This window comes from Anomaloglossus baeobatrachus, chromosome 2 (assembly GCF_048569485.1).
Source record: "Anomaloglossus baeobatrachus isolate aAnoBae1 chromosome 2, aAnoBae1.hap1, whole genome shotgun sequence".
NCBI classification, from domain to species: Eukaryota; Metazoa; Chordata; class Amphibia; order Anura; family Aromobatidae; genus Anomaloglossus; species Anomaloglossus baeobatrachus.
Genome location: NC_134354.1, coordinates 327,133,473 through 327,149,910, shown reverse-complemented (window position 1 = coordinate 327,149,910; position 16,438 = coordinate 327,133,473). Strand labels below are relative to the sequence as shown.

The 16,438-nt window shown below is 49.0% G+C and overlaps 1 protein-coding gene across 4 annotated transcripts in view; it reads left to right on the top strand.

Annotated features, from left to right (window-relative positions):
* Positions 1-16,438, top strand: part of RPS6KA1 (ribosomal protein S6 kinase A1) — a 652,732-nt gene that overhangs the window by 347,236 nt on the left and 289,058 nt on the right. The window lies entirely within an intron of this gene.

Genomic DNA, 16,438 nt, shown 5'->3' with positions numbered 1-16,438 from the left:
AGACAGTCCCTGTATAGGGGTTCGCTCTTGGTGGTCTCCCTGGGGGAGTCCGGTGCGTGGCCCCGGGAATTCCCCTCCGCTCCGATCCTGGAAGGTATTTCCTGTGTTTTATGTTCTACTGTGTTTTGTTCCGTTTATGTACATCTTGTTGGTTACATATTATAAACATCTTTGCACCAAGAACTCGTCTCTGGTTGTCATTGCCCTAACGCAATCGAAATTCTCAGTACATACAATAGTATTACACCCCCTCTTCCACCAGTCAGATGCTGGGGGCGCGTCTGACTGCAACCAATCACAGATGAAAGCAGTGAATATGTAGTGAGCGGGGAAGTGGAGGAGCCACGGGAGCGTACAGCCGCACCAGTGATTCGGTAAGTATAGTGCACCTGCTCCAATCTCCCTATCCCCACCACCATTTAAGTGCCAACCAGATACCCTGGATCAATTCCGGGCCTAACCGTGTTCTTTTTTTAACCCGGCTAGACCTGCCGATCCAGGGTATCTGCGAGTTCCCCTGTCACTAGGGTGAAAACCGTAGCAAAAGCTCTGAACAGAATTAATTGCTCATTCTTTTCATAACGCAGCAAAACTGGAGGTATTTCACACAACCATCAGGAAAAAAATCTTATTTGTGTGTGCATGAGATTTTAGAAATCTCATAGACTTTGATAGGACTTTAAAAAGCCGCATTTTATTAGCATGGATTTGCATAAAACCAAGGCAAATCTGCAGCTAAAAAACGCTGCAAAAACGCCCAGTGTGCCTAAAGGCCGCTTTACACACTGCGATATCTGTACCGGTCTCGCCAGCATGCGTACCCGCCCCCATCGGTTATGCGACACGGGCAAATCTCTGCCCGTGTCGCACAACATCACCCGGACCCATCACATGGACTTACCTTCCCTGCGACGTCGCTGTGACCGGCGAACCACCTCCTTTCTAAGGGGGCGGTTCGTTCAGCCTCACAGCAGCGTCACTGAACCGCCGCCCAATAGAAGCGGAGGGGCGGAGATGAGCGGGACGAACATCCCGCCCACCTCCTTCCTTCCGCATTGTGGCCGGGAGGCAAGTAAGGAGAGCTTCCTCGTTCCTGCGGTGTCACACGGAGCGATGTGTGCTGCCGCAGGAACGAGGAACAACTTTGTTACTGCTGCAGTAACGATATTTGAAAATGGATCCCCATGTCACCGATGAGTGATTTTGCACGTTTTTGCGACGATTCAAAATCGCTCATAGGTGTCACACGCAACAGCATCGCTAAAGCGACTGGATGTGCGTCACAAATTCCGTGACCCAAACGAGATCACTTGAGCGATGTCGTAGCGGGTAAAGCCCGCTTTAATCCTTTGTCAGTTCATCGACCAGTAAACAATATTTTTTGAGGGACTTTTGCAACTGTAGATCTGCCGTTATCTATAGGGCAACTTGCTCTTGCCCTATGGATTACGTCGGTAAGACTCTACGTGAACTTAGGAGACGTGTGGATGAGCATCTTTCTGATATACGTAACATGAGGGATACTCGTATTGCGCGTCATATGAATATGATGCACAATGGTGATATCCGACAAATTTGCTTCTCCATGATTGAGTTGGTGATACCAAATATGAGAGGAGGAGATTTCGATAGGATCTTCAGAAAGAGGCTGGTTGGATTTATAAAATGGGATCAGTTACTCCGGATGGACTAAACAAGCAACTCTTTTGCTTGTTTTCTCCCCACTTAGTGCATATCCTGTAAGATATCACTGTACAAACTCATAGCCTTCGCCCCACCTTTGGGGTGTTCCCATATTTGTGGGACACATTTACATTATTAAATTCAAGGGTTTGGATCCCCCTTATGGGGTGTATTAGAGCATGTTCCTTTTTTTTTTTTATATATATGTATATATGTGTGTATATATATATATATATATATATATATATATATATATATATATATATATAATGTGTGCGTGTTTGTAGAGGTACAACTATAACTATTCATGTATGTATATAGGATTGTATTTAGTATTATAACAATATATATCTATATCTGGGACCTATTTTTGTGATGTAATCTTATAGAAATCTTTGCCAAATGTTATCAACAGTCTGTTATGAAATGTATGTGTATAAATTCTTAGTCCAGGTAAAATATATCTTTGTACCATGTTAGCCAGTAGAGATAAAAATATTTTTTAAAAGAACGGAGTCCTCAGTGGTTGATACCTTTTAATGGCTAACTGAAAAGAGGGTAATAATAGCAAGCTTTCGAGACTACTCAGGTCTCTTCATCAGGCTAAAGGCCACTTTACACACAGCGACATCGCTAGCGAAAGCACCCGCCCCCGTCGGTTGTGCGTCACGGGCAAATCGCTACTCGTGGCGCACAACATCGTTAGTCCCCGTCACACATACTTACCTGCCTAGCGACGTCGCTGTGGCCAGCAAACTGCCTCTTTTCTAAGGGGGAGGTTCGTTTGGATCACAGCGGCGTCACTAAGCGGCCGCCCAATAGAAGCGGAGGGGCGGAGATGAGCGGCCGGAATATCCCGCCCACCTCCTTCCTTCCTCATTGCCAGCGGCCGCAGGTACGATGTTCATCATTCCTGTGGTGTCACACATAGCGATGTTTGGTGCCGCAGGAACGACAAACAACATCGTATCTGCAGCAGAAGCGACATTATGAAAATGAACGACGGGACACAGATCAGCAATTTTTGTCACTTTTGCGCTCATTCATCGTCGCACCTAGGCTTTACACATTGCGATGTCGCTACAACAGCAACGATATTTGGGATTAGAACAACGTGTCAACGATCAACGATTAGGTGAGTAATTTTGATCGTTAATGGTCGTTCCTTCGTTTCACACGCAACGACGTCGCTAACGAGGCCGGATGTGCGTCACGAATTCCGTGACCCCAACGACAGCTCGTTAGCGATGTCGTTGCGTGTAAAGCCCCCTTTAGTATAACACAAAATCTGAAGTCACATATACAATATGTATACAAATACAAACTTATGATGACCTTTGACACATTCAGAGCAGGAATTAATGTGTAACATGGATTTATGTTATTTTTTGTTATTTTTTTACATCAATTAAGATATGTGCTCCTTAGACCATCTGGGAGCATCAAAGCTCTGGACCAAACCTCACTCCATTATGGAGTGCACCAACGGCACATGCGCCATTGGTGTCATGATCTTATGATGCCGGACACGTGCATTGATTATGTATGCACCCCTCCATGGAATGCATATGCCGTGCATGCGCCGACAGCGTCATTGTATTCATGACACTAGGAGCTTTATCCATGTTGTGTGCGCATGTGTGACAATGGCACTTCCCTGTTCCAGATAACAGGTGTGTTTTGGGCATCATTATTATTTTATTCACCTGAGCTAGGCCCATATATATAGGAAGGGGTGGCAATTATCCCTAGACTATCACTGTGGGTTTCCTGACACACTGGACGGCTGGCGGATCTCCTGTATTGTCAGTGCTGCCTGAACCTAGGATGTGGGGAAACTGCTTGTTTGGGTCTCCATTGTGAACTCCTATCCATCTTTGGTTATTCTGGAATACAATGTTGATTTGGGCAAGTACCACTGTTTATTTTGTTGTGGGGATCTGGCATTATGGTCACTCTGCAGCATTGTATAACTGTTTACTCTGCTATGTGATCTGATTGGGTATTTCTTTTCTTATACCTCTAGCCTCCTGCTGAATCATAAACTATGGGGAAATGTGTCGAGCATTGTTTTTATACCTCATAACCGCTTCTGATGTTGGAGGACACTATGGCCTGATTCATGCCTGGAGTAATTATTATTACTCGACCAGCTTCCTGAACAATCATCCCTTAGATTGTTGGATAAGGATATTATGCTTATCCTTAGGAAAGCTGAGTAATTCTATTTAGAATTTAAAGTGTTTGCTTATTGTCTTGGGGAAGGTGGTTCTCCTGCGGTTTTATGTTACATATATACACTACAGTTGAAAAGTTTGGGGTCACCAAGACAATTTTGTCTTTTCCATGAAAAATCATACTTTTTATTTATCAAATTTATTTATTTTTTTTCATTGAATTGGTCGGTGGCTGACCCCACCTTGCCGTGCACCTCCAATTTGGTTTGTTTTTCCACCTGTCTTGATTTTGGCAATTGATGGCTGTTCACATTCAGCCATCAAGCCCTGTCCACAGGCTATTTATTTCATGCAGCCTTTGCTTGGGCCTGTCCCGCCCACAGCCATGATTCAGTCATGCGTACGGGATTGAAAAGCACAAGGTAAGTGCTGCTATGAACAATGATTGATTGCTCTCAGTGAGAGAAACAAAATTAAAATTTTGGAGTTGTGATACCTTTTAATGGCTAACTAAAGTAAAATATGATGTTATAAAGCAAGCTTTCGAGACATCTCAGGTCTCTTCCTCAGGCACGGTACCAAAACCTTTTTCTTTTAACTAAAAATGGAGGATACCAGAATGTACCGCAGAACTTTGAACACGGTACCAAAACCTTTTTCTTTTAACTGCTATGAACAGTTCTACTTTTTCATATGTGAGGCTGTATGGCACATTTTAAATAAAAATATTTTAGAGTAGCACTGCCTCAAAGAGATTTGCCATGATGCCGCGGGTAGCTCAAGAAATTGCAATTTTTTGCCAAATATCTCAAATTATAAAACAGTACAGTTTGGAATTTATAGTGCAGTGCACATCTTATCATACATGCCATTTTGAGTTGAGCTAGCTTTTTTTTTTATTTATCAAATGAGTTGCATAATGAATGGAAAATATAGTCCAGACATTGACTAGGTTAGAAATAATGATTTTTACTTGAAATAATAATTTTCTCCTTCAAACTTTGCTTTCGTCACAGAATGCTCCTTTGCAGCAATTCCAGCTTTGCAGACCTTTGGTATTCTAGCTGTTAATTTGATGAGGTAATTTGGAGATATTTCACCCCATGCTCCCAGAAGCTCCTCCCACAAGTTGGATTGGCTTGATGGGCACTTTTTGTGTACCATATGGTCAAGCTGCTCTTACAATGGCTCAGTAGGGCTGAGATCTGGTGACTGGGCTGGCCACTCCATTACAGATAGAATACCAGCTGCCTGCTTGTTTCTTAAATAGTTCGTGCATAATTTGGAGGTGTGCTTTGGGTCATTGTCCTGCTGTAGGATGAAATTGGCTCCAATCAAGTGCTGTCCACAAGGTATGGCATGGCGTTGCAAAATGGAGTGATAGCCTTCCTTATTCAAAAATCCCTTTTACCTTGTACAAATCTCCCACTTTACCAGCTCCAAAGCAACCCCAGAGCACCACGTTACCTCCAACATGCTTGACAGATGGCGCCAGGCATTCTTCCAGCATCTTTTCAGTTGTTCTGCGTCCAAACACCTCAAACTTCAATTTTTCTGTCCATAACACTTTTTCAATCTTTCTCTGTCTAATGTCTGTGTTCTTTTGCCCATATTAATCTTTTCCTTTTATTAACCAGTCTCAGATATGGCTTTTTCTTTGCCACTGTGCACTGAAGGCCAGCATCCCGGAGTCGCCATTTTGACTGTAGACGTTGACACTGGCATTTTGCGGGTACTATTTAATGAAGCTGCCAGTTGAGGACCTGTGAGGCATCGATTTTTCAAACTAGAGACTCTACTGTGCTTGTCTTGTTGCTCAGTTATGCAACGGGGCCTCCCACTTCTTTCTACTCTGGTTAGAGCCTGTTTGTGCTCTCCTCTGAAGGGAGTAGTACACACCGTTGAAGGAAATCTTCAGTTTCCTGGCAATTTCTCGCATGGAATATCCTTCATTTCTAAGAACAAAAATACTGTCGAGATTCACGTGAAAGTTCTCTTTTTCTGGCCATTTTGAGAGTATAATGGAACCAACAAATGTAATGCTCCAGATTCTCAACTAGCTCAAAGGAATGTCAGTTTTATATATTTCAAAACATCCATTAGCCTTCTAACACAGTTAGAAAATACAATGTACCATTAGAACACTGAAGTGGTGGTTGTTGGAAATGGGCTTCTATACACCTATGTAGATATTGCATTAAAAACCAGACGTTTGAAGCCAGAATAGTCATTTACCACATTAAAAATGTGTAGAGTGTATTTCTGTTTAATTTAATTGTAGCTTAATAGAAAAAAAGTGCTTTTCTTTCAAAAATAAAAAAATATCTAAGAGACCCTAAACTTTTGAACTGTAGTGTACCTTGTCCATCTCTTTTTTTTTTTCCTTTCCCCCTTATTGTAGCTAATTGTGCCTAGAGTGTGGGAATTGGAGCAACACATTGGTTTATGTAGGCGCTTCAATAGTATTTGACATCTTAAGGTCCAGTCACACTAAGCAACTTACCAGCGATCCCAACAACGATAGGGATCGCTGGTAAGTTGCTAGGAGGTTGCTGGTGAGATGTCACACTGCGATGCTCCAGCGATCCCACCAGCAACCTGACCTGGCAGGGATCGCTGGAGCGTCGCTACACGAGTTGCTGGTGAGCTCACCAGCAACCAGTGACCAGCCCCCAGCGCCGCGTGGAAGATGCTGCGCTTGGTAACTAAGGTAAATATCGGGTAACCAACCCGATATTTACCTTGGTTACCAGTGCACGGAGCTACACGTGCAGAGAACAGGGAGCAGCGCACACTGAACGCTGGCTCCCTGCTCTCCTAGTTATAGCACACATCGGGTTAATTACCCGATGTGTGCTGCAGCTAAATGTGCACAGAGCAGGGAGCAGCGCACAATGCTTAGCGCTGGCTCCCTGCTCTCCTAGCTACAGCACACATCGGGTTAATTAACCCGATGTGTCCTGCAGCTACATGTGCACAGAGCAGGAGCCGGCACTGACAGTGAGAGCGGCGGAGGCTGGTAACAAAGGTAAATATCGGGTAACCAAGGACAGGGCTTCTTGGTTACCCGATGTTTACATTGGTTACCAGCCTCCGCAGAAGTCGGCTCCTGCTGCCTGCACATTTAGTTGTTGCTGTCTCGCTGTCACACACAGCGATCTGTGCTTCACAGCGGGACAGCAACAACTAAAAAATGGCCCAGGACATTCAGCAACAACCAACGACCTCACAGCAGGGGCCAGGTTGTTGCTGGATGTCACACACAGCAACATCGCTAGCAACGTCACAAAAGTTGTTCGTTAGCAGCGATGTTGCTAGCGATGTTGCTTAGTGTGACGGGGCCTTTAGGCAAGGCCTGTGTAAATAAGGGTTTAATTAGTTTAATTTAATTAGGGTATCTACAAGCCTTATTTGTCTTGTATCTGATGATTAACCCTTTTTCTTTCGGTATTGATGTTATGTATTTTAATGTTAAGAGTCCACAGCACCCCGGTCAAATAAACATCTGTGTAATAATACAATCAGCAACTAAGGCTGCTTTCACACATCAGTTTTTTGCTGTGCGGCGCATCCTTTTTTTTTGCCGCCGGGTGCGTTTTTTTCTCATACACTTTTATTAGCGCCGGATTGTGCCTTATGTACTTGCGTTTGATCCGTTTTTTGCCGGATGCGGCAAAAATCGTCACTCCGGCGGCCGCACAGGACGCAGAGAGGAACGTTTTTTTGCCAGCAGCAAAAATACGCATAGCTCCGGGTGCGGCGCTGTGCGGCATGGTGCATAATGAAAGTCTATGCACGCCAAATCCGGTGGCATGCATCAAACGTCGGAAGCATGTACCGGAGCCGGTTTTTACTTCTGAGCATGCCCAGAAGTGATATAAATTCATTGCTTGTCAGAAAATCACTCACGCACACACTCTCCTCTCTCTTTCTCTCTCTCTGTCTCTCACACTCACTCACTCACCGATCACCGGCGCGGCGCTGCACGGCTGTCACAAAGCTCTGGCGGCTTCTCCTGATTTTGAAAATGTCGTCCGCCCATTATTCAATCTCCTATTCCCTGCTTTCCCCACCCACTGGCGCTTATGATTGGTTGCAGTCAGACACGCCCCCATGCTGAGTGACAGCTGTCGCACTGCAACCAATCACAGCCGCCGGTGGGCGGGTCTATATCGTGCAGTAAAATAAATAAATAAAAAAACGGCGTGCGGTCCCCCCAATTTTGATACCAGCCAAGATAAAGCCACACTGCTGAAGGCTGGTATTCTCAGGATAGGGAGCCCCACGTTATGGGGAGCCCTCCCAATCTAAAAATATCAGCCAGCATCCGCCCGGAATTGCCGCATCAATTACATGCGACAGTCCGGGACTTTACCTGGCTCATCCCAAATTGCCCTGGTGCGGTGGCAATCATGGTAATAAGGGGTTAATCATGGCAGGCGTCTATGAGACACCCCCAATATTTAACCTGTAAGTGAAAGTAAATAAACACATAAACCCGAAAAAATACTTTATTTTGAATAAAAGACAAAAAAACACCCTCTTTCACCATTTTAATAAAATGCACAAATACCCCTCCAGGTCTGACGTAATCCACAGAGGTCCCGCGACGCTCTCAGCTCTGCTACATGAAGCTGACAGGAGCGGCAGTAGAACACCGCCGCTCTCCATCAGCTCCATGCAGCAACTGAAGGGAGTCGCGCTGTCAGCGGGGATGTCACTGAGGTAATGCCGGTGTATGTGCAGTGATGGTGCGTGCGGGAGTGCTGGTGTATGTGCGTTGATGGTGCGTGCGGGAGTGTCGGTGTATGTGCTGTGATGGTGCGTGCGGGAGTGTCTGTGTATGTGCGGTGGTGGGTGCGGGATTGCCGGTGCATGTGCAGCGATGGTGCGTGCGGGAGTGCCGGTGTATGTGCGGTGATTGTGCGTGCGGGAGTGTTGGTGTATGTGCAGTGATGGTGCATGCGGGAGTGCCGGTGTATGTGCAGTGATGGTGCATGCGGGAGTGCCGGTGTATGTGCGGTGATGATGGGTGCGGGATTGCCGGTGCATGTGCAGTGATGGTGCGTGCGGGAGTGTTGGTGCATGTGCGGTGATGGTGCGTGCGGGAGTGCCGGTGCATGTGCAGTGATGGTGTGTGCGGGAGTGTCGGTGCATGTGCGGTGATGGTGCATGCGGGATTGCCGGTGCATCTGCGGTGATGGTGCGTGCGGGAGTGCCGGTGTATGTGTGGTGATGATGGGTGCGGGATTGGCGATGTATGTGCAGTGATGGTGCGTGCGAGAGTTCCGGTGTATGTGTGTGTGGGAGTGCCGGTGTATGTGCGGTGATGGTGCGTGCGGGATTGCCGGTGTATGTGCGGTGATGATGGGTGCAGGAGTGGAGGTGTATGTGCAGTGATGGTGCGTGCGAGAGTTCCGGTGTATGTGTGGTGATGGTGCGTGCGCGAGTGTTGGTGTATGTGCAGTGATGGTGCATGCGGGAGTGCCGGTGTATGTGCAGTGATGGTGCATGCGGGAGTGCCGGTGTATGTGCGGTGATGATGGGTGCGGGATTGCCGGTGCATGTGCAGTGATGGTGCGTGCGGGAGTGTTGGTGTATGTGCGGTGATGGTGCATGCGGGAGTGCCGGTGTATGTGCATTGATGGTGCGTGCGGGAGTGTTGGTGTATGTGGGGTGATGGTGCATATGGGAGTGTCGGTGTATGTGCAGTGATGGTGCATGCGGGAGTGCCGGTGGATGTGCGGTGATGGTGCATATGGGAGTGTCGGTGTATGTGCAGTGATGGTGCATGCGGGAGTGCCGGTGTATGTGCGGTGATGGTGCGTGCGGGAGTGTTGGTGTATGTGCAGTGATGGTGCATGCGGGAGTGCCGGTGTATGTGCAGTGATGGTGCATGCGGGAGTGCCGGTGTATGTGCGGTGATGATGGGTGCGGGATTGCCGGTGCATGTGCAGTGATGGTGCGTGCGGGAGTGTCGGTGTATGTGCGGTGATGGTGCATGCGGGAGTGCCGTTGTATGTGCGGTGATGGGTGCGGGATTGCCGGTGCATGTGCGGTGATGGTGCGTGCGGGAGTACCGGTGTACGTGCGGTGATGATGGGTGCGGGATTGCCGGTGTATGTACGGTGATGATGGGTGCGGGATTGCCGGTGTATGTGCGGTGATGATGGGTGCGGGTGTGCCAGTGCATGTGCAGTGATGGTGCGTGCGGGAGTGCCGGTGTATGTGCGGTGATGGTGCATACAGGAGTGCCGGTGTATGTGCAGTGATGGTGCATGCGGGAGTGCCGGTGTATGTGCGGTGATGATGGGTGCGGGATTGCCGGTGTATGTGCATTGATGGTGCGTGCGGGAGTGCCGGTGTATGTGCGGTGATGATGGGTGCGGAATTGCCGGTGCATGTGCAGTGATGGTGCGTGCGGGAGTGTCAGTGCATGTGCGGTGATGGTGCGTGCGGGAGTGCCGGTGCATGTGCGGTGATGATGGGTGCGGGATTGCCGGTGTATTTACGGTGATGATGGGTGCGGGATTGCCGGTGTATGTGCGGTGATGATGGGTGCGGGTGTGCCAGTGCATGTGCAGTGATGGTGCGTGCGGGAGTGCCGGTGTATGTGCGGTGATGGTGCATACGGGAGTGTTGGTGTATGTGCGGTGATGGTGCATATGGGAGTGTCGGTGTATGTGCAGTGATGGTGCATGCGGGAGTGCCGGTGTATGTGCGGTGATGGTGTGTGCGGGAGTGCCGGTGTATGTGCGGTGATGATGGGTGCGGGATTGCCGGTGTATGTGCGGTGATGATGGGTGCGGGTGTGCCAGTGCATGTGCAGTGATGGTGCGTGCGGGAGTGCCGGTGTATGTGCGGTGATGGTGCATACGGGAGTGTTGGTGTATGTGCGGTGATGGTGCATATGGGAGTGTCGGTGTATGTGCAGTGATGGTGCATGCGGGAGTGACGGTGTATGTGCGGTGATGGTGTGTGCGGGAGTGCCGGTGTATGTGCGGTGATGATGGGTGCGGGATTGCCGGTGCATGTGCAGTGATGGTGCGTGCGGGAGTGTCGGTGCATGTGCGGTGATAGTGCATACGGGAGTGTTGGTGTATGTGCGGTGATGGTGCATATGGGAGTGTCGGTGTATGTGCAGTGATGGTGCATGCGGGAGTGCCGGTGTATGTGCGTTGATGGTGTGTGCGGGAGTGCCGGTGTATGTGCGGTGATGATGGGTGCGGGATTGCCGGTGCATGTGCAGTGATGGTGCGTGCGGGAGTGTCGGTGCATGTGTGGTGATGGTGCGTGCGGGAGTGCCGGTGCATGTGCAGTGATGGTGCGTGCGGGAGTGTCGGTGTATGTGCGGTGATGGTGCGTGCGGGAGTGCCGGTGTATGTGCGGTGATGGTGCGTGCGGGATTGCCGGTGCATGTGCGGTGATGGTGCGTGCGGGATTGCCGGTGTATGTGCGGTGATGATGGGTGCAGGAGTGGCGGTGTATGTGCAGTGATGGTGCGTGCGAGAGTTCCCGTGTATGTGCGGTGATGGTGCGTGCGGGAGTGTTGGTGTATGTGCAGTGATGGTGCATGCGGGAGTGCCGGTGTATGTGCAGTGATGGTGCATGCGAGAGTGCCGGTGTATGTGCGGTGATGATGGGTGCGGGATTGCCGGTGCATGTGCAGTGATGGTGCGTGCGGGAGTGTCGGTGTATGTGCGGTGATGGTGCGTGCGGGAGTGTTGGTGTATGTGCGGTGATGGTGCGTGCGGGAGTGCCGGTGTATGTGCATTGATGGTGCGTGCGGGAGTGCCGGTGTATGTGCGGTGATGATGGGTGCGGAATTGCCAGTGCATGTGCAGTGATGGTGCGTGCGGGAGTGTCAGTGCATGTGCGGTGATGGTGCGTGCGGGAGTGCCGGTGCATGTGCGGTGATGATGGGTGCGGGTGTGCCGGTGCATGTGCGGTGATGATGGGTGCGGGTGTGTCGGTGCATGTGCGGTGATGGTGCGTGCGGGAGTGCCGGTGTATGTGCGTTGATGGTGCATACGGGAGTGTCGGTGTATGTGCAGTTATGGTGCGTGCGGGAGTGCCGGTGTATGTGCAGGGATGATGGGTGCGGGATTGCCGGTGCATGTGCGGTGATGGTGCGTGCGGGAGTGCCGGTGTATGTGCGGTGATGGTGCATGCGGGAGTGCCGTTGTATGTGCGGTGATGGGTGCGGGATTGCCGGTGCATGTGCGGAGATGGTGCGTGCGGGAGTACCGGTGTACGTGCGGTGATGATGGGTGCGGGATTGCCGGTGTATGTACGGTGATGATGGGTGCGGGATTGCCGGTGTATGTGCGGTGATGATGGGTGCTGGTGTGCCGGTGCATGTGCAGTGATGGTGCGTGCGGGAGTGCCGGTGTATGTGCGATGATGGTGCGTGCGAGAGTGCCGGTGTATGTGCGGTGATGGTGCATACGGGAGTGTCGGTGTATGTGCAGTTATGGTGCGTGCGGGAGTGCCGGTGTATGTGCAGGGATGATGGGTGCGGGATTGCCGGTGCATGTGCAGTGATGGTGCGTGCGGGAGTGCCGGTGTATGTGCGGTGATGGTGCATGCGGGAGTGCCGTTGTATGTGCGGTGATGGGTGCGGGATTGCCGGTGCATGTGCGGTGATGGTGTGTGCGGGAGTACCGGTGTACGTGCGGTGATGATGGGTGCGGGATTGCCGGTGTATGTACGGTGATGATGGGTGCGGGATTGCCGGTGTATGTGCGGTGATGATGGGTGCTGGAGTGGCGGTGTATGTGCAGTGATGGTGTGTGCGGGAGTGCCGGTGTATGGACAGAGATGGTGCGTGCGAGAGTTCCGGTGCATGTGCGGTGATGATGCGGGTCTCCCTGTCTCTCAGCCTTAAAAAAAAAAAAACAAAAAAAAAAAAACGAATCCATTTTTTACCGGATCCGTCACAATAGTTTTTACACAGAGACTGATCCGTTGCATCAGGCACAAACCAGATTGTAAAAAACCTGATGTGTGAAAGCAGCCTAAGGAACGCACATCCACAATCAAGGTATCACTTGAAATGACATACCAGTTTTAAAGATGACAGCGTTCCTCTGGGTGAACAATAAAAAATCTCTTTATTCCATAAGATGAAAAAACAGTAGCAACGTTTCGACTTTGTGGTCTTTGTCAAGCATGCTTGCTGCTGTTTTCTCATCTGATGGAATAAAGAGATTTTTTTATTGTTCACCCAGAGGAACGCTGTCATCTTTAATACTGGTATGTAATTTAATGTATGTCATTATCAGGTTTTGCCTGTGTTTTTATGATCTAGAATGACAGTTATAATTTTATGGGAAATGTTTAATGTTGCCAATTTCTAATGTGGAGCCCTTATACTGTATGGAGGATTATGAGGGGCCTATCATACTATATGGAGGACGATTGGGGGCCCATTATTCTGTATGGAGAACTTTGTGAGGCCATCAGTCCTTCATACAGAAAAATTGTTCCACATAGTCCTCCATACAGAATCTGTGGGGCTCATTATACTGTATGGAGCATGATGTGTGTTCCATTATACTGTATGGAGGATTATGTGGGGCCAATTACATTGTATGGTTGGCTGTGTTGGGATTACAGTTGGTGCAAAATACTGTGTTGGGGTCACTAACAGTAAATTCATCTTACCGTGCATGTGGAGGAATTCACTGCGGAGGTATCATACTGTTTTGGGGGCTCACTTTTGTTAGTATCATACTTTATAGGAGCAATGAAAGGGGGACTTTAATAGGAGGAAACTTACAATGTAAGGGCAGAAAAGTTGTGTTATCCTCTTCTGTGATCCTTTGTAATAAGGTTTTTTTTGGGTGGGGGGCCTCACAATTAGAACGATGTGTGCTCTTGCTCATGAGGAAATACTCAATGCTCTGGTCTTGTGATGTGACTCTTAAAGGGGTTTTCCCATGAACAAAGTTAATTTTACTCAGTAGATCTTGGAATAATAAGTTCCACAACTGGATGCATTTTAAAAAAAAATGTAAAGGTGCTGAGTCTTATATGCCGTATTTTTCAGACAAGACGCACTTTTTTTGCTCTAAATTTTAGAGGAAAGTGGGGGTGTGTCTAATAGTCCAGATGTACCTGGCTTGCTGGATGAAAGGGGGGCCGCATTGACGGCGGAGCCGGGTCGCAGTAGCAGGCTGCAGCAGCAGCAGCTGGAGTTAACATGTGTGCCACTATTAAAGAAGATTAATATTCACTGCCTCCCATGCCCATAATCCTGCCCACCTTTTATGCACTACTGCCCCTCTTACACGCTAATGTCAATATCCGGCATCAGAAGAGGATTCTGCGTATCAAGGAAGAGGAGGGAAGGTATGTATAATAGTTTTGGGGTTTTTTTACTCTTTGGATGGAGGACATGTTTACCATAATGGGACACACATACACCAGGATGGAGGACATGCAGTATACACCTGGAAGGGGCCCAGGATGGTTGACATTAGTACAGAATTAAAGGGCATTACCCCCATAACACCATAACAGTGTCAGCAGCAGAACACCCCCTTTCTCTCACAACTACCCCCTCAACCATAACAGTTTGTGTTGACCATATTTTTTGCTTGAATTTTTTCCACATTTTCCTGCTCTAAAACTTAGGTGCGTCTTATGGTTTGGTGCCTGTTATAGTCCGAAAAATACAGTATGTGTCCCTGCAATGCACTATGTAATGGCTTTTTCTGACCATACAGGGACATGGTCTGATCATACCACATCTCCTGAACGGGGGGGAGTGAAAAAGTATATATATATTACAGCACAAGATCAATTCTTTCTCTTTGAGGTAAATCATTTTTAGGGAAATGTTTTACTTCACAAACAGAATTTGCTATCATCTTGTGCTGTAAAGTTTTTTTTACTTTATTGTGATATGATTGTGCCGCCCCTGTGCCAGCAGCCGGATCTATGGTATGGCTCGAGGGGTTCTCCAGACCCGGGGGTCGCGCGGACACTTCGAATGAAAAGGGGGACGTAATTGTATGGCATTTGTTGTAAACTGTCTGAGACGCCACTCACGGTGTGTGGTGAGATGTAGCACCACCGCTGCGGTGATGGGGTACCCGGGGGAGATGTGTTGGCAGCTGGATGTTAACCCCTCCGTGGGATGGATGCCCCGGGGCCCAGTGTTGTGCAGGGTTGCAGGGATCAGCACACATACAGTTCGGTTGGCCTGGTGCTGGATGTAGCTGCGCTGATGTGTGGAGTCAGTAAACACAGTTCTTTTGGTAAACCAAGGTGATGGTGGCCGGCCTCTGCAGACTAGCGTATCAGGCCCCACACCTGGCCTAGTAGTCAATGCCTTTCTCCTCTGCACTTCGTGTTGCTCTAAGATAGACTTCCCGGGGTGTAACACGGGGAGTCCACTCCCGGTCCTTTGGTTGGGAGCTGTGCCCATCAGACGCTGACCCGTGGGATCTAACAGGCCCTGGCAGATGCCCTATCCCTCTCTGTGGGTGGTTGTTTACTTTTCGGGACTTAGTTTGGGACAGGACCTAGAATCCTGCCCTCAATTGGTTAATTAGCTAGGCCGTTTGTGCCGGTCCTGGCTTCAGGGTCCAAGTACCCCCTCTGTGCACGGTTTCCGGGTCGGTTCTCCGGTGTCGGCACCGGCGGGCTACAACCCTGTCCCGGTCCACCTCGGATCTCCAGCAGCCGTCTTCCCGTCTCCTGCTGGCACTGGCTACTGTCTGCCACCTAGCCAAGGTGTCAGGGCTCCGACCCTGGCACCTGTCAGCTTGAACTTCAGGCCTTGACTGCCTGAGCTCGCCTCCTCCACTCCTCTCTGAACTCGACTCTACACTTATCTGACTGTTTTCCCGCCCCAGGCTCTCCAGACCCCTAGGTGGGCGTTCTCCATCCGCCTGGTCCCGCCCACTGGTGTATCTGTCCTTCCCTGAGGGGGGTGACTAGGGTTTCATGTTGGCTGGTTTAACCCTGTGTGGCAGAGGTGTTCTGCGGGGGCCTAAGCTGTGTGACTACCTGGTTTTTGCCAGGGCGTCACATGATTGCAGGGCACTATTGTGCTGTCAGAAAGCCATGTCATGACAGCAAGGGGTCAGCTGATGAACCCTGTCTCTGCCATGACAAACTTCCTGTGAACACCGGCTGCAAGCCAGTGTTTATAGGAGATGGTGATTTCTTCTGTACAGAGCAGTGAAGATACACTGCTCTGTACAGCACAAGCTATTAAATAATTGCGGCTTGTACAACAGTAAAAAATTAAAGTTTTAAAAAATATGAAAAAACCCTACAAGTTCAAATCACCCATATCAACCACATTGTGTGCGCTCCTGCACTGAAAATTGGAGCGGGACACTGCAGTGTTAGTGCGCAAGCCTAGCCCAGACACCAAAACTGATGTCAATTGGCTATTACCAACAGAGTGCTGCCAATCAAGACATGGAACTGGCATTAATATGCAAATATGAGGGTATAACTGGGCATAGGTCGTGCCAAGGTTGAATGGTGCACCCTCATTTGCCAATCAAGTAGATTTTTCAACAAATATGAAGGTAAAATGTATATGCCTGATATGGTTT